Source organism: Pongo pygmaeus, chromosome 5 (assembly GCF_028885625.2).
Source record: "Pongo pygmaeus isolate AG05252 chromosome 5, NHGRI_mPonPyg2-v2.0_pri, whole genome shotgun sequence".
Taxonomy (NCBI): Eukaryota; Metazoa; Chordata; class Mammalia; order Primates; family Hominidae; genus Pongo; species Pongo pygmaeus.
In genome coordinates, this window is record NC_072378.2 from 63,863,771 (window position 1) to 63,883,355 (window position 19,585).

Here is a 19,585-nt window from a genome sequence, read left to right on the forward strand (position 1 = left end):
ATGACTCCCAGGTCCTTGGGAAACAGCCTGGGAGAAGATTTACATCTCAAAGAGACAGAGAAATAATTTACAACTACAAGTTTTCTAAAGTAAATGCTCTATGAAAAGGGAGATCAGGCCCTATAGTCAGGAAGAGGTCTGTCTAAAGCCTAGTCAAACTGAGAAAAACATTAAGGCTGTGTTGGTCAAAGACAACAAACAAGGATAGAAAATAAGTTAGTCAAGATTCATTACAAGAAACAGAAATCACTCTAGTTATTTAAGCAAAATGCACCTGAATAATGGAATTAGATGCTTACAAAATTATCAGAAGGAAGGAAAGCTGTAGGAGTAACACCAAGAGCCACAGGTATGACTTTCTGGGAGACGTCCCCTCAGTCAGGATCAGGAAGATGAGAAATATAAAAGCACTCTTAGGATTTTTGAGTTTAAGAGCCCATTGTGCTAATCCAAGGAAGGTTGATTACCAGGCAGCTGCCATTTCAATGCACCTACGCACTGAAATAGTGACTCTACAGTGAGGTCTGCTGCAAAGATCCACATAGTTCCATGACTTTTTTTTACCAGAAGAATCTGCTAAGACACCCAGAAATGGTCTCCATCAGAGCCTTCAGATTTTAGGTATGTTTCTTATTGGCGGAACTCAATTATACTTGCAACTCCAGTTTTGAGGGAGTCTGGAAACTGTAGTTGTCAATACTCTTGCCTCTGCAGTACAAGAAACCATACTACATGGGAGTGGATACTGAGCCTCAATCATACCCATTAGTATGAAGAAACACGTAAGATGAATAGGCACTTATTCTGGTGTGGGACAAGGTAATGGTAAGAAATGAGACCAGAATAAGAAAATATAAATCAGGCAAGTAAATATTTATTGGATATTTTTTAATGTTCAGAAACAAAATATATTTTCTTTTGAATCTTATGTAGGTTTTATGTTCATTCTTAATAAGGTAACCAAATATTCAGAAAATAGTTTGGTAACTGAAAACAAAAACCAAAAATTGTCATTAGCAATCTAGGAAAAGTAATCAAATTATTATGGTGTTAAACTAATAGTATTAACCTAATGTCTGACACATAATATAAAATAAGTAAGCGCATAAGGAATAAATGATTGAAAATAATTGTGGTGCAAAATAAAGACAACTTTAGGTGACACATTGCAATAAAATTAGAGTAAATTTTTACTAATTTTTTTTTAGAGACAAACTTGCTTTGTCACCCAGGCTGGAGTGTAGTGGCATGATCACAGTTCACTGCAACCTTAAACTCCTGGGCTCAAGGGAGCCAACCCACCCAGCCTAAAACTAGAGTGATCTTAAGTTGAAGACTAAACCAAATCTTTAAATACATTGATATATTCAGCTAGAAATATTGACCAGTTTTAATATTACCATTCTATAACATTACAGTTATAATACTTTGAGTTTATGAATGAAAATAAATGTCACTACTTCTAAGATTTATATATCTTATTTTCATTTCATTTTCCCTCTCCACCCATAGTGATTTCTATCTGATGTTATGAATATAAAATAAAAATAAACCTAAACCTAAAATAATTTTGTCTAACCAGTTAATATATTATTTAGTAATTGGATAACATAAAATTATTTTCTCTTCTTAGTCTAACTCTAGAATATGTAGAAAACATTTACATGTACATCTTCATGAAAATACAATAGTATACACTCTTTTATCTCATAATAAGGATTTCTTTACTTTTCATGGATCTTGATTTAAAAAAAGATTATTCTGTATCTCTTTTGTTCTAAATGCAGCTGCCTCATCACTGACAATAATTGTGGCTACTGGTGGCAGATATTATCTATGTTTGTTTCTCTGTTTTCTTGCCCCAAGGTTAGTGCAGCATCTCTGCTACAAAATGAACAATACTACTTTAAGAGCAAACTATGCATTTGAAGTTTGCATCACCAGCAATATAAACACCATTGCACCCCTGCTGGGTATAAAAAGTATCTGGGCACAGTGACTGTCCCAGGGATTGAGAACAACTCTGAGTGAATTTGTGGTACACAAACTGTTCCCTATCACTTTCAATTTGCTCTTCATGGGATAGCTCTGATATCACTTACTGGGTGTTCTACATTGTTAGATAACACTATACATGGTACTATTTTTGGCTAAAAACATACTAAGTGTGGTTCTATTTCTATAAAAAACATCTGAATACCTATATTGATACTCCATTGGAAATGAGCTCAAAAACCCATTTAATTCCCTATATAGGTACAGGATGAACTCTGTGATTAGGACTGTCCTAAATGATGTTCAGGTTGTTTCTTGCACAAAGAATTCATGCAAAGAGGATGAGTGAGGTCTGAAATCTAACCTGCCCTCCACTTGTCAAGTATTATACCTTGTTGGCTTGGAGGAAGTGGCATATTTATATAATTTTTCTGCCTAGAGATGGTGGAGGGATTTATGCTTACCATGGCCCTGTCATGACTGGACAACGTTGGCCATCATAAATGAATTGTACTTTTTCAATATGTGCTGAACACTCCCCAAGGACCAATTATGATATAAACTCTCTACTAGGATTTGGTGATACAAAAATAAACAACATTTACAATGTCTTCTAACCCACTTATATCCGGTTTAAATTTCAGTGTGTTTTGCAGAATGTCTGCTGGGGAAACCAGTATTTAGTTTTTCAAACTGTGTTCTGTTCAGATTGTTGCAGGATTCATGCAGCTCTGTTTGTACTAAAATGAAGAGGGAAGGAAGAAAAGAGATAAAACCTTTTAGCATAGAGGAGGAGTTACCCAGGGTGACAACCATGGAGTTGTTGTTAGATAAAGACAAGAGTATTTTGATAATTAGCAACATAATATGAATGTAAGAAAGATTTCCACAACTGAAGAAAATGGCAATGATTTATAGTGTTTAACCAATTTAAAGACAGAAGAACACTCAGTGTAGTTTTCTACATGGAGCTGTATAAGATAAGGATAATGTCATGACTGAGATCAATGCCTAGGAAAGAATTATCAAAATTATTTAAGGCTTTTTAAAAATGAATGACAGAGAGGTGGACATGTGTAAATGAAATGAATCAGCCTTTGTGTTTTTCTATGGCATTTAGGAGAAAACAAATTGTTGTAAACTACTCAGAAGAGTGAAAAGTTTTATATTTTTCTAATGGAACCTTTTAAAGAGAAAAACAGATTTGGGTAGGAGACTTCCTGAGAATTCTCACAGTGTTTAGAATTGCTAACATCTAGACCAAGCTGAACCACACTGATTGATTTTATTGGGGAAGGCCTTTGTTTTTTAATGATTGGTCAATTCAATCTTTTACTGTAGTAAGCACATTTAACATGAGCTCTCACCATTTAACACGTTTAACTGTGTAATACACTAGTATTAACTATAGGCATGATATTGTACAGATCTCTAGAATGTATTCATCTTGCATGACTGAAACTTTATGGGGAGTTTCTCTTCACCAAGATAACATTTTGGGGGAATATGAGAGATGATGAATGCACAAGTGTCAGTGCAGACTTCTTAGGTATGAATCTTAGCTTTGCCACTAACATGTTGTGGGACATTACCCAGTGGTTCTGGGACTCTGTTTCCTTATTAGAAAAATTAGATAGGTAAAATGAGATGCCCTTTTCTCGACGTTATGAAAACTTAATTAGTTAATACATCTAAAATAACATGGTGTCTATGCAGTAATACTGATATCATTATTATTTCCTAAGCACATACATGCCCAAGAACTCACACATTTGATCTTCGAAATATAAAATTAATATACAGGAGCAAGAAGTGCTCAAAAAAGGTAGAATTTTCAATAAAAATTATAGAGAAAAATTAGTATTCTATCAAAATCAGTTCCTTTTGGGGGTAAAGAGTTAATTACAAAGGGACAGCAAAAGAAAAGTTTGGAGGATGGTGGTTAATTGCCTTACTGTGAGGGTGGTTACACAACTTTATGCATTTACCAAAGCTATAAAATTGTACACAAGAGAGTTAATTTTACTGTGGGAATAAAAACGCCCTGAAACCATGGCAAACTATGCCCATGAAGAAAATGAGAAAGGGGTGAAGAGTAATCTGCAGGAGCAAGATTATTCCTTAAATAACTTTAAAGGGAGGATGGATTGGCATGATAAAGAGCTATGGCTGGAGCAGAGACAGGAGTGTTGGGGACGTGTCAATAGCATTTTCCAAAAATTTGACTTTTTCATTTGTCACTTAGTTTTCACTCCCATAACTAAATTGTGAAGAGTGTAAGTAACTCTTAAGTCAAAGGTATCAGCAGATTTTGAATAACGCCTAGCAATACAGATGGGTATCATTTTGAGGTCTTCTGCTTCCCAACAGGGATCTGAAAAGCAGCCTGAATGATTCAACAGCTTAAAAATGTCCTCATGCTTGCAAATGAATCCAGAGTAGTGGAATCAACTTAAAGCAACAAAACTAATCTAGCACCTGTAAGATATTTATTAACATGAAACAGAAAATGAATCTAGTAGTTACAAGATACCTATTGTTATGATAAACAAAATTTATATGGGTATTTTACTTAACTGTTTCTGTAGAATTTATTGTTTATGCTAGCTACCATAGAGTATTAAGTGTTTGTGGGCACAATAAAGATATTTTTTGCTTGTAAGAGGCAAAATGTTTGAAATGGTATTCATTTCTTATATAAGAAAACTGTAATTTTATTCTACTTATTTTACCTACAAGAGTTCCAGTTTTATGTACAGGTGGCTATTTCAAAAGGGAAGTACAATGTTCTCCAGATGTTCTATGTGACCAAATAAAATCTAGTACTAGTAATGAATGTTCAAAAAACAGAGTAGGTCTATGAGTGATGTTTAACTTCTAAATAGTATGTGGGTGACACTCAGTTGATAGGTATTCACTAGTTTGTATGACTTCATATAAATCATATTAGTCCTAATACTCTCATGGCTATTATTTCCATAGTGGACCCAATAACCAGAAGCCCAGAACCCTAGAGTTTCCATAGGCTTTCTGAAGTCTTCTGTGAGGTAGGTAAATAAGGATTTTTTTTTTCTAAGACATCAAGTCCTGCTATGTTTCCCAAGCTGGAGTTCAGTGGCTATCCACAGATACACTCAAAGCACATCTCAGCCTCCATCTCCTGGGCTCAAGTAATCCTCTCACCTCAGCCCCCCAAATAGTTGGAACTATAGGCACGCTACTATCATGACTGGCTCAATAACTTTTTTTAAGTGACCAGAAATATCCCCTACATATATTCCTGAGAAATTACTGCTGCTCAAGGAAATTTAGGCATTGAACATCCCTTTTGGGTTAACTGAATGTTGAAAATAAGATGAGTGGCAGAAGATGTAGGAAAAGAGCAACAAATCTGAAGTTAGAGAACTAAAGAAAAAAGAAGAAAAAAATGCGTGAACAACAATCACTTATATCAATATAGACCTAAAGGAATATGATCAAAGGTAGAGATGGCCAAAAAGATCAATTTTTAATGAGCAGTTTTCTTAATCCATTCAAGACTGCTACAACAAAAATACCATAAACTGGGTAGCTTACAGAAAACAGAAATTTATTTCTCACAGTTCTGGAAGCTGCAGGGTACAAGAACAAGTTGATGACAGATCCTGTGTCTGTGGAGAGCCTGCTTCTTGGTTCTTAGATGTTGCCTTCTGGCTGTGTCCTCACATTGTGGAAGGGGCCAGCTAGCTCTCTAGGGTCTACTTTATAAAAGCACTAATCCCATTCACAAGGGCATTACTCTCATGACCTAATCATCTTCCAAAGTCCCACCTCTTAATACTACCGTATTGTTGATTAGGGTTCAACACATTAATTTCAGGGAGACACAAATATTTAGACAATAGCAGCAATTATTCCTTGAAGAAAACAAGTTTATTCAGCTTGTCCATCTCTGTGCTGACAATTGTTGGAAGAAATAATAATGTCAATACTAATAAGAGCTAACATTGATAAAGTACTTGCTGTGTGCCAGGCATAATTGATACAAAGATCGGAAGTATGAGGTTTACATATGTTTAGGAAATCCATCAATAAGGTATTACACTCTAAACATTAAGATTTCCTGATGATAGCCTAAGCGTTTGCTTTCTAGTATCATACAACATTCATTTCATGTTTTTGAAGAATGATCATTGCTTAAAACTTGATTAATAGTCAACAACAGTATTAGTGGAGTGGATTGTCAAAATTGTATTATACATACATGTACATATACATTTACATAAACATATATATTATTATATATGCAGTATGCTTATTATTTTCTAAATAATTACCTGGCTGGCATTTGCAAACATATCCATTGATATGATCTTCACAGTCTGCACCATGTAGACATGGTGATGAAGAGCATTCATTTATATTAATTTCACAAAATTGACCAGAAAATCCAGGAAGACATCTAAGGAAAAAAAATGAAAAAGATATTTGTATATATTATACACATGAGCACTATCACTTTTCATCTTGGGATTCCATCATTCAAACGTATTTTCAGAGCTCCAACAACATGTAGCTGGGAGCCTTCCTTGGGATGACAATGAGTTGAATTGTGGCCCCAAAACAGTATGTCTAATACTTAACACTAAATATCTGTGAATGTGAATTTATTTGGAAATCGGATCTTTGCAGATTTAATTAAGTATCTTGAGATGAGGTCATTCTGGATTAACTCAGTGGGCTCTAAATCCAGTGATAAGTGTTCTTACAAGCACAGAAGATAGAGACCCATAGGGGAGAAGGCCACGTGAACATGCACGTAAAGATTGACATTATGCAGCCCTAAGTCAAGGAACACCCAGAGCCTCTAGAAGCTGGAAGAGGAAAGATAAGATTTTCTCCTAGAGTTTTCAGAGGGAACATGGCCTTGCTGACACTTTAGTTGGACTTCTGGTCTCCACAGCTATGAACAAATAAATTTCTGTTATCTTAAGCTAACAAGTTTGTGGTAATTTGTTATGTCATTCCTAGGAAACTAATACAGAGATTATATTATTGCATGTATCTGCTTAAATACAAGTGAACTGTTTGAAAAGAAAGAAAACAGAGTTCTCAAGGAGACTCTTAAAATGGAGAAATTGGGGGCATGTCATGAAAAGTATGCTCCGTAATTGGAAGAATAGATATGGAAAGAGTCAATAGGTCAGAGATGATTGTACTTCCTCTTATTTTGTAGGGATGCTTTAATATAAACCATTTAGATGTCAGAAGTTAAACTATGCTTCAAGAACTGATGGAGGATCCACAATATTGATTAAAGTGCAATGTCCATAGCTATAGATACAGATTTGTCGAGTGCCTACAACCTGCAGGTATTTTATTTATGAATGCTAAGAATACAAACAAAAGTAAAACTCTGCATCTGCCTTCAAGAAGCACTGAGCCCAGTTGGGAAAATAGACAAGTAGCTGACACAATTATATAATAAATGCTATAATCAGCATATAGAGAAATGTATTTTTATCATGGCAGAGTATACACAAGGGCAAGAATAAGAAAAGAGTGTGAGTTAATCCAGAAATTGCAAGTAGTTCTGAATGGCTGAAATATAATGTGGGAGAGCACAGTCTGGGGTGATGCTGATGAAAAAGGATAAATTAAATAAATAGAAATTAGATCATTATACAGTATTGGATCATAAGTTTTACCACAGCTAATATTTACTGAAAACTTATTCACAATATATAACTTTACCAAAGTCACAAGACTAGCAAATTTGCAAAAGTAGAATTTATTGGTCTGTACTAATCAGCTAGCCAAATTTAGCCACTGTTTTACTTGGATACACAGTTGCTTAGGTGATATAAAAATTAAGTTCTGTTTTTCACTGCAACTTGGTCTACCCAGCTGAAGCTAGGTAACTATGAATTTTAGACCATCCAGAATGTCAGTAACTCCACTGTGCTAGATCCTTACCTAGCTGAAGACTTTCTAGACCAACAAACAATAAGACTTGCTTTAGGGCCGGGCGCGGTGGCTCACGCCTGTAATCCCAGCATTTTGGGAGGCCGAGGAGGGTGGATCATGAGGTCAGGAGATCGAGACCATTCTGACTAACACGGTGAAACCCCATCTATACTAAAAAATACAAAAAATTAGCTGGGCGTGGTGGCAGGCGCCTGCAGTCCCAGCTACTCAGGAGGCTGAGGCAGGAGAAGGGCGTGAACCTGGGAGGTGGAGCTTGCAGTGAGTGGAGATCGCGCCACTGCACTCCAGCTTGGGCGACAGTGCGAGATTCAGTCTCAAAAACAAAAACAAACAAACAAAAAAAGAAAGAAAGAGTTGCTTTAACTTTGTGTGGATTTATGGATGGTCCGATTTTGCACTGTCAAGATGAAATCTTCAGTATTGAATTCCCACTGCCACAGTGAACCTCCCCATCTTCGTAGCAAAAAGAAACCCACAGCAGTGTTTTTTTTTTTTTTTTTGAGAGGAATTCATCACTAGTGGTTTACGTTTATATGCAAAATAAACTTATATGCAAAATAAACTCAGGGCTCATTTTGTCAATAATCGAAGTGTTCATTGTCTTTCCTTGACTATCATAAATTGTTCTTCAAAAATGCATTATCAATATATTTAATTTATTTATTTTTGAGACAGGTTCTTTCTCTGTTACCCAGGCTGGAGTGCAATGCAGTGGCCCGATTATAGCTCACTGTAATATAAAACTCAAAGTAATCCTCACACCTCAGCCTCCCACACAGGACTACAGGTGGTGTGCACCATCACACCTGCCTAATTTTTTTGTGTGTGTTCATTATATAAAATGGACATTTTCTCTGTCTCCATTATACAAAATGGGTCATGCTATGTTGCCCAGTCACATTATCAATTTGTATTCTTGGCAGAGTTTTCTAAAATGTCCATTTGTCTATGTTCTTACCTATGAACAATATTAACATTTATTTTAATTTTCATTGCAAAGGAAAAAAAACTACTTACCTAATAAAGATTTTTTAAAGGGGATAGTTTAAAAAAATTTTAATATAATTTGTATTTTGTGATAATTTTAAGGATAACAGAAAAGTTGCAAGGGTAGCACAGAATGTTCTCATAGACTAAGTATCCAGTTTCCTTTATTGTTAACATCTTACATTCACATGGTATGTTCGTCACAACTAGTGACACAATATTACTACATTATTACTAACTAAAGTCTATGTATTATTGCAGTTTCCTTAGCTTTTATCTAATGCCTTTTGTTTCTGTTCAAGAATCCTATTCAGAATACCACATTCCATTTAGTTGCATATCTCCTTAGGCTCCTTTACACTGTAATATTTTCTCACACTTCCTTGTTTTTGATGACTTCAACTGTTTTGAAGAGCATTGGTCAAGTATTTTGTAAACTATAGCTCAATTTAGGTTTGTTTAATATTATTCCCATGGTTACACTGGTGTTACAGGTTTCCGGGAGAAAGACATCATAGAAAAGGCTCTCATCACATTATATCAGCATTACCCTTTAGAGGGAAGTTGCTTTGCACATCCCACGCTTAACAGATGAGGAGTCATGCACACCTCTTTAAAGGAGAAGTGCCTATATAAATAATTTGAAATAATTTCTTCATATATATTTTTAAAATCTTTTCTGGAATTTTGAGTGAAATGGCTTTGAATCTATAAATCAAGTTATAAGAAACAATATCTTAACAATATTGAGTTTTTCAATTTATGTTAAGAAATATTCAGTTACACATATCTTCTTTGATTTCTTTCACTGATGTTTTATAGTTTTCTACATAGAGATATCATAAACATTTTATTAGATTTATACCTAAATGCTTCATTTTTGTTTACTGTTCTAAGTGGTATATTTGTTTTGTGTTTCTTCTTTCCAATATTCCAGTGTTCATTACTGGAAAGCAATTGACTTCAGCATGATGATCTTATATCCTGCAAACCTTGTTACACTAGCTTATCATGTCCTAGAGCTTTTTTCAAAAATAGTAGAGGGTTTTCTATAGAGAAAATTATCTTCTACAAAGATAATGATTGCATCTGTAGGTAAAGACGGTTCTGTTTCTTCCTGTTCAATCTGCATACCTTTTATTTCTTTGCCTTGTCTTATTGCACTCAGTAGGACTTCTAGTAGGATATTAAATAGCAGTGTTGTGAGAGGAAATGCTTGCCTGTATCAAATCTGAAGGAGAAACGGTTTAGTTTTCATCATTAAGAATGATGTTAGCTATAGGTTTTTAAAATGTAGCCTTTATTAGGTTAAGGAGGTTACCTTTTATTCTTAGATGTTTTTGTTTTTTATTTTTGTTTTTGTTTTTGAGATGGAGTCTCTCTCTGTTACCAGGCTGGAGTCCAGTGGCACGATCTCGGCTCACTGCAAACTCTGCCACCCGGGTTCAAGCGATTCCCCTGCCTCAGCTTCCCGAGTAGCTGGGACTAGGGGCGCACACCACCACACCCAGGTATTTTATTTTGTATTTTTAGTAGAGATGGGATTTCACCATGTTGTTCAGGATGGTCTTGATCTCCTGACCTCGTGATCTGCCTGCCTTGGTGTCCCAAAGTGCTGGGATTACAGGTGTGAGCCACCGCACCTGGCCTATTCTTAGTTTTTTTGACAGTTTTTATGAGTGGAAATTAAGTTTTGTCAAGTGATTTTTGTGCATCCATTAAGATCATTATATGGTTTTACTTATCTGTTGATATATAATCATATTGATTAAATGATATATGATATGATAACGATTGATACAGTCATGTGTATTTTTCTTGATCACGTGTTAATATAGTGAATTATACTGAATGTTTTATGAATGCTAAGGTTTGATTTTCCTGGAATGAACTCCACTTGCTAATTTCAGGGTGTGTTAATGCAGTCATCTTCTTGTTATTTGCAAAGGGTCTATGATTTCGATTTTAAACTTTTAATGTTAAACTTTTACTCTTCATTCCTTCAAGGTTATGTGATGTTTACATTCTTAGCTTGAATGGAGGAAAGATTTTGAAAACGCTTATAAAATAGAAGTGCATAACAATTTATAACCCTATGTTTCACAAAAATATTTACACAATGATCTGTTAAAATTTATAACATGGGGAAATTGTGCTACTTATATTGGTATTATAAGCAGTTTTATCCCATACATATTTATTCACTTTATAAGCATTTTAATAGAATGTCTGATGGATTGAAATTACTTACCCAACTTGTTTATACAAAAGCATTTACTAAAAACTGTTAAACACTAGTACATAATGACACTGTCACACTGGGCTTTTAACATAAGAATTGCTCTGCAATACTAGGAGGAGAGGCATAAAACACAAGTTGATTTTGCAGCATAGCAACTAAAAATATAACAATGAAAGCAATTGTTAAAAATGATAACTCAGAACTTAACATTAGAGGGACCCAACATCATGCCTCCATTTAGCTTATTGATACAAAAGATGTAGTTTAACTGCTATTAACAGGTGACAGGAGCCACTCTCAAATGATTCTTCAAATTGGAAAGTACTGTCTTACAACCTGTTGTTGCAGATAATGAAATTATTTTGTACGGTTTGCAGCTGTTTGGATAACCACCTAGCCTGGATACCTTCCCATAACCATTCTGCTAGTCACCACTTATTACCCAAGACCTTCCTGAAAATCCTCCTTTAGGCCCTCACTATTGTTGCTGATACTTTTCCTTTGATACAGCTGCTTTTATCTCACATTTATTAAGCCCAACATCGTAGTATTTATTTTCCATTATTTTCTTCATTTGTTTCTGTTCCTTAACGATAATGCAGAGCCCATGTCTCCTGTTGGTCTTGTCCATTGGAGTTTTATAGATTTTACCACTCCAAAAACAGCACTTGGTTCATTTATTAAGATAAACTATGAGGCACATAACAAAGCAATTCTGGCTTTATTTGTTTATTAAACAAATGTGTCTGGTATCATACAACTGAAGTTTTTAATTTAAATGGGACTTAATTCAAGTTACATACACTCACTAAATTCTTATTTGCCTTTGAAATATCTACATTTAAAAATAATTAAATTTATATTCTATTTATATTACATTTATAATTTCTAATAGCCCATTTGCTGGGCTTTGATAATATAATTGATAGGATGTAGTTTAATAATTGTCAAGGAAGGAACAATGTTATAACATGACTTTTTATATCTGCAAAGCATCAACTTTAAAACATTAACTCTAAATGCGCAGAAGCTGAGTGTTTATTTATAAACTTCACTGAAGCCAAGAATTCTCCAGTTAGAATAGCTGAAAAGTATCAGATATGTAAATGACTTCATAAAATTTCAGAATCACCATCGTTCTTTTCTGTGATTTATCTTCTTTTTTAATAATTAGTGACCACAACTACACATAACTTATTTTCTTAAAATATGCAAAAACTGTAAGTATATATCTCTCTGAATAGTACCCTATCAGTAACTGATCATACTTAATCATGAATAGGAAGCCTCCAGTTAGAAGTCTACACACCTCAGATATTACTTCTGCTTAATTTTGTTTATTTACCTGTACTGCAGCCAAAAATTTTGACGGTTTAGAATTTTTGCCTTGTTTTTACATAAGAAACTATAGTTCTGAGGAATAACCATAAACCAAACCAAACCAAACCATTTTACACTTCACTTATCCCTGTGTCCTGACCTCTTCTCTGTCCTGGATGATACACCAGAATATCTAACTGGATCAGAAATTGTCATCTAGGTCATAGGAATTCACATATTTCTATTTATATTCATCCTTCAGATGAATGGCCATGGACTTACAAATTTGACTTATTTTTTTTTAAAAATGTTAATTTTATAGATGATATTGTAAACTACTATGTTTCTGGGAAACACAACAGGAGCATCAGGTTGATAAGTAGGGGATATACAGTGAATAGGCAAAGCCAATGATCTGACCAGAATGGTCTTGATTATGAGTTCAATATTGTACTGCTTCTCACTTCAGTATTTTGATTACTGTTCAATTGATCACATTATATGCTCTAAATTTTTAAAAATACAGGTATTTTAAACTCATTTCATTGCTTTGTTGCAGAGATTGTGATAGATTGTAATCTAATTATTATATGTATTTTCAAATGTGTAATTTAATTTTATTATAGTCAAACTGCATAAAGCATAATCCAAATTGAATTATAAAATAAGTAACTTTAGTGTTGTTTATATTATGTATCTTGAAGGTCATTTTAATTTAACATTTTTACTTTTATCCCAAGTAATTCTATTATCACTATCAATTATGCATACAGATTAAGAGGAGTTATTCTTACCAATTATTGTAACATAAACCAAAGTTTCCTGAAACCACTTTAAAAACTAGAATATTGTCTAAATAACTGTTGAAATTGTATGTAGACATATACAAAGATTTAGGCAAAAAGGACATTAACTACACCTGTCTCAGTAGTTATGAATGAATGAAACTCAAAGTAGTTCCTTTTTATAGATGATATTATTTCATATTAGTTGTTAGTAAAATATTGCTTTATATATTGATATTGACAGTATTTAAACTTCATTAATTTGAAATGATCCATATGCAGAAATTAAGACAGAGCTGGGTGCAGGTTGTTTATTTAGAAGGTGATCCAAGTAAGCAGAAATGAAGGAGTGGAAAGAACAAAACAGGGAAAAAGAAAAGTCAAATAAGAATGCATTATTTAGTAGTTTGTCACATTGAGTAACTGGGACTCAGTCTGACTGCAGTAGTTTTCACATTCTTTCATACTTTTCTCAGCACAAAAAAAAATGAAGTCTAAGCTCCCTCCCAACCCCCATCATTGGAAAGTTGGCTTCCTCCTAATCTGCTTGGATCTCTTGTGCAGGCAAGCTAGACGCTCTATCATAAAGACACTCATGTATCACTATAAAGAGGCCAATGTGGAAAAGAACTGGAGCCTTGACCAATAGAGCCAATAAGTAAATATAGAAGGGGATCTTTCAACCCCATGTGGGTCTTTATATGATTGTAATCCAGCTGGCATCTTGTGTGCAACCTCCTGAAAAATACTAAGCCAGCACCACCCAGATAAGCTGCTCCTAAATTCTTGACTCACAGAAATGGCGAGATAATAAATTCTTGTGTTTGTTTGTTTGTTTGTTTGTTTGTTTTGAGATAGAGTCTTGCTCTGACGCCCAGGCTGGAGAGCAGTGGTGTGATCTCGACTCACTGCAACCTCCGCCTCCCGAGTTCAAGCAATTCTCCTGCCTCAGCCTCCCAAGTAACTAGGACTACAGGTGTGCGCCACCAAGCCCAGCTAATTTTTGTATTTTTAGTAAACACAGGGTTTACCCATGTTGGCCAGGATGATCTCGATCTCTTCAACTCGTGATCCGCCTGCCTTGGCCTCCCAAAGTGTTGGGATTACAGGTGTGAGCCACCGCACCTGGCCTAAATGCTTGTTGTTTAAGCAACAGAATTTTGAGGGTAAATTGTTATATGCAATACATAATTATGTACAAAATGAGGACTAATTGAAAAATCTGTAAAGAAGACAAATCAGAAACTACCTCGGAATGACTGATGAACAAAGCAATTATTCACTGATTCTTATTCCCTACTAGCCATGGGTAGCTAGTAGGCTAATAGGGGCAAACTTCTGGGCTGATTTATAAGTGGCTATCTTGTGTGTATACTCAGTAAGATACCCTAGCTTCCAAAAAAAAAAGAGCCCTAAGGCACAAAAGTACAAAATATTGAAGTGTGGTATAGTCAATATACTTGGGAACTGTCCAACACAGCTGGGATGAGATGAAAAGCGTTAAAAACAACTGCTCCACATGCCATGTGAGGAGCCCCAACCTATCTCATATGTTAAAAAACACCTAAGAAAAAATGAAGAAGGGAATTTAATAAATTCAAACTATACTGAGAACTTTGGTTAATATAATTTTTTTCTTTTATATTCCACTTTTAAGAACATTCAATATAAAAGAAATTAGATTTTTATTAAGGAGATTATTTTTAAAAGATAACAAGCAAATGGCCAGAACCAACCTGGACAATGAAACTTACCTCAATCTATCACCATTTCTACATTACTCCACTGTGATCAGAAATCTCTTCTCAAGGCAAAATTCTCAATTATTAAGAAAGTTTGCAAATTTATATTAAATTGATCTAGTCAAGACAGCAAATATTATAAACAAATATTATAATGTTAATGGTAGTTACCTTTTATAGCTATGTACTATGCACTTTTCAGGGTCATTTATATACACTTGAAAATCCTCAAAACACAATCTAAGACATATAATATTTTGAGTCTACCAGTAAGTGCAGCCCTGTATCTCCTCTGAGTTTAAATTAAAAAGAATTCTGTTGACAGGAACAATTTTAGCTTTCACTGAAAACATAGTGTTCCCCATAGGAAGAGTCAGTCCAAATCCTGATCCACTCATGTACTCAGGTATAAAAGTGGTTTCTGATAAAATCTTTTTAAATTTTTACTTCGTTTGAATGTCCACATTTTCTAGTGCTGAAATTTTCCAAAAAGCACATTCAAGAAGTAATTATTTGGATTTTTCAGGACCCTTCCAGTGTCAAGAAACACACAACTTCACAAGACAACTAATTTGGTTTTGCAACAGCTCTAACACCAAAAAATTAAATTTAACCACCGTTTTATAATACTTGCGAAGTGTCAAGCCTTTTGCCATTTTCTTATTGTAATGATCTTAAATTATTTTAGGATTACGTATATCCAGATAATTGGTCTCTTTTTAGAAGATCTATGATTCTACTAAGCATTTAAAAATACTGATCAACTATTCTTACCTCCACTTACTTATGAAACATTTCCTGATGATCGTTCTAATTTGAGATGTTATTAGAGAACTGAATGAAGAGAAAACAAGTACAAGCCCCAATTGTAGATACTGATTGACATAGTAGAGTCATATTTATCCTGAAGAAGTATAATAACATGCCACTAACTCTATAAAACTTATAGCTGTGAAGTAAGTGTGACACAAAATATTTTCTTTTTTTATTAATACATAATAGATGTGCATATTTTGGGGGTACATGTGACATTTTGACACATTCATCTAATCTATAAAGATCAAATGAAAGTAATTGGGATATCCACCATCTTAAATATTTATCTTTTTTTAATGCTAGGAACATTCAAATTATTTTCTTCTAGCTATTTTGAAATGTGTGACAGATTTTGTCAGCTACAATAACCCTACTAATCTATCAAACACAAGATTTTACTTCTTCTAACTGTACATTTGTGCCCTATTTTTTCTTTTACCTAAGTAATTCAATAAGCTTTCTAAACAATATTATAAAAAGCTAGAGTAGAGATTTATTTGCTTATCTAATAAAAATACTATTTATGACAAAATTTTATATAGAACACTAAGTTTTCCTTAGTTTTATCTGGTCATAGTTTTAACTGTGTTCCCAGGGTTCAAATAACATGGTTTCTAAAAGATTCTTTCAATCATGAATTCATAATCATCTGCAGATAACCTAAAATTGGGCCCAGTTAAGTCTAGATGAAGGAATTTAAGAGTTTTACACATATAGAGGACACTGGTAGATAGTTTCTGCCATTTGAGGAGTGGTCATTCATGCTAAGCACTTTACATGTAACTTATTTCTCAAGGTCACTGAGTGGTGGTGCCTGAGCTCTGGCCAGAGACAGAAAAGGGCAGCTGGTGAGTCCTTAGTGGTAAGTGGGCCTTGGCAATAAACCATACTACTTTAGAGCAAAAACCCAGGGCAGTCTGCGGAGGGGAAAAGTGAAGACAAAATGGGTTGGTTAGAATCCATGCTGGGGCAGGCTACCTGTAAGGCCAATCTTATGCTCCCCAAGGTAGTGAGGCAGATGAGTGCAGGTGAGGAAGCTGGAATGGGGTGGAGGTGAAGCAGCAGAGGGGCAGAGTCTTCCTCCCACTGGATTTCTTTAAAGGACAAACCAGCCAGGCAGGGAAAGATATGCTATGGTAACTGAAGTGTGATTTTTCAGCAGAAGCAAGTGAGAGTCATAGAAGCTTTCCTCAAGGATGGCTTCAGGGAGGTCAACATGAGGTTTAGGACAAGCAGATGTGTGTAGAACCTGGGCCACTCCAAATGTTTCAACAGGAAAACCCTCTGTCCACTCTGGATAACTTACTATCTCTAGATATATTACCTCACAAGGACACACCAATAATTCCAAACATGCTGACCTCCCCTGGACCTATGAACAGCTTTGAAAATAAGTGTGCAAAATCTCTAGCATTCCTATACACCAACAACAGGGATGCAGAAAGTCAAATTATGAATGACAGCCCATTCACAATTGCTACAAAGAAAATAACATACCTAGGAATACAACTAACAAAGGAAGTGAAGGACCTTTTCAAGGAGAACTACAAACTACTGTTCAAGGAAATCAGAGAAGACACAAACAAATGGAAAAACATTGCATGCTCATGGATAGGAAGTATCACTATCGTGAAAATGGCCATATTGCCCAAAGTAATTTATAGATTCGATGCTATTCCCATTAAACTACCATTGACATTCTTTACATAATTTAAGAAAAAAAAACTACTTTAAAATTCATATGGAACAATAAAAGAGCCCATATAGCCAAGACAATCAATCCTAACTAAAAAGAACAAAGCTGTAGGCATCACACTACCAGACTTCAAACTATACTACAAAGAATATAGTAACCAAAATAACATGGTACTGGCATGAAAACAGACACATAGACCAATGGAACAGAATAGAGAACTCAGGAATAAGACTGCAGACCTACAACCAGCTGATCTTTGACAAACCTGACAAAAACAAGCAATGGTAAAAAGATTCTCTATTTAATAAATGGGGCTGGGAAAACTGGCTAGCCATATGCAGAAAGTTGGAACTGAGACACTTCCTTACACCTTACACAAAAATTAACTCAAGATGGATTAAAAACTTAAACATAAAACTCAAAACTATAAAAACCCTAGAAGAAAATCTAGGCAATGCCATTTAGGACATAGGCATGGGCAAGGATTTCACTACAAAAACACCAAGAGCAATTGCAACAAAAGCAAAAATTGACAAATGGAACCTATTTTGAACTAAAGAGCTTCTTCGCAGAAGAAAAAAACATGTCTGTCATCAGATTGAACAGATAACCTAAAGAATGGGGAAAATTTTTGCAATTTATCCATCTGACAAAGGTCTAATACCCAGAGTCTACAAGGAACTTCAACAAATTTACAAGAAAAACATGAACAATCCCATTAAAAAGTAGCCAAAGAACATGAACAGACACTTCTCAAAAGAAGTGTCTTTTTTCATGCAGCCAACAAACATGAAAAAAAGCTCAACATCACTGATCAATAGGGAAATGCAAATCAAAACCACAATGAGATACCATCTCACACCATTCAGAGTGGCAACTTATAAAGTCAAGAAACAACAGATGCTGGCGAGGTTGCAGAGAAAGAAGAACACTTTTTACACTGTTGGTAGGACTGTAAATTAGTATAACAATTGTTGAAGACAGTGCGGCAATTCCCCAAAGATCTAGAAGCAGAAATATCATTTGACCCAGCAAGCTCATTACTGGGTATATACCCAAATGAATATAAATCATTCTATTATAAAGATACATGCACGCATATGTCCATTGTAGCACCAATCACAGTAGCAAAGACATGGAATCAACCTAAATGCTCATCAATGATAGACTGGATAAAGAAAATGTGATACACATACACCATGGAATACTATAATTCATAAAAAGGAATGAGATCTTGTCCCTTACAGGGACATGGATGAAACCAGAAGCCATTATACTCAGCAAACTAGTGCAGGAACAGAAAACCAAACATCACATGTTCTTACTTATAAGTGCGAGCTGAATGATGAGACAACATGGACATGTAAGGAGGAACAACACACACTGGGGCTTGTCAGTGTGGGGAGGGAGCTGGGAGAGGGAGAGCATCAGGAAGAACAGCTGATGGATGCTGGGCTTAATACCTAGGTCATGGGTTGATCTGTGCAGCAAACCACCATGACACATGTTTACCTATGTAACAAACCTGCACATGTACCACACATAAAATAAAAGTTTATGGTAAAAAAGAAAAAAGAAATCATTCCTTCAGGTGAGAAGTGATTTGGCAAAATCGAAAAATTTTTTTAAAGAAAAAAATAAAATTTTTTTGTTCTTTTTTTACAGTAGCATGCTATTTCTAGATCACCTTTTTTAAAAAAGAAAATGAATACAACTCCACCAGGCACCCTGATGGACCAAACTCAACACAATTCAAATATACTGACCTTAAGGATACTCTGAGCATTTCAGAGCAACCCACTGTCCTGAACTGACAGTTCAAAAATGTATAGGAGTGCATTCTGAGAATACAACTATATGATATTTTTTAAATTCTTTATTTTATGAAAAAACAATTTTAAACACAGGCAGACTACTTTGAACTTTGTATATAAATGTTGGGAAGAATGTTTGACCTTCTGAGGCAGGGACAGAACTAAACTTTAAACAGAATCAGCTTATTTCAGAAAGTGTTTAGTTATAGGTAGATACATTG

General features: G+C 34.8%; 1 protein-coding gene across 3 annotated transcripts in view; it reads right to left on the reverse strand.

The window, feature by feature from the left end:
• The window catches only part of LOC129037901 (protein eyes shut homolog), a 359,551-nt gene that overhangs the window by 246,346 nt on the left and 93,620 nt on the right, over window positions 1–19,585 (reverse strand). For all 3 annotated transcript variants that reach the window (XM_063666298.1, XM_063666300.1, XM_063666299.1), the window contains one exon: window positions 6,312–6,436. The gene's annotated coding sequence lies outside the window, so the exon portion shown is untranslated. The remainder of the gene's footprint in view (window positions 1–6,311; window positions 6,437–19,585) is intronic.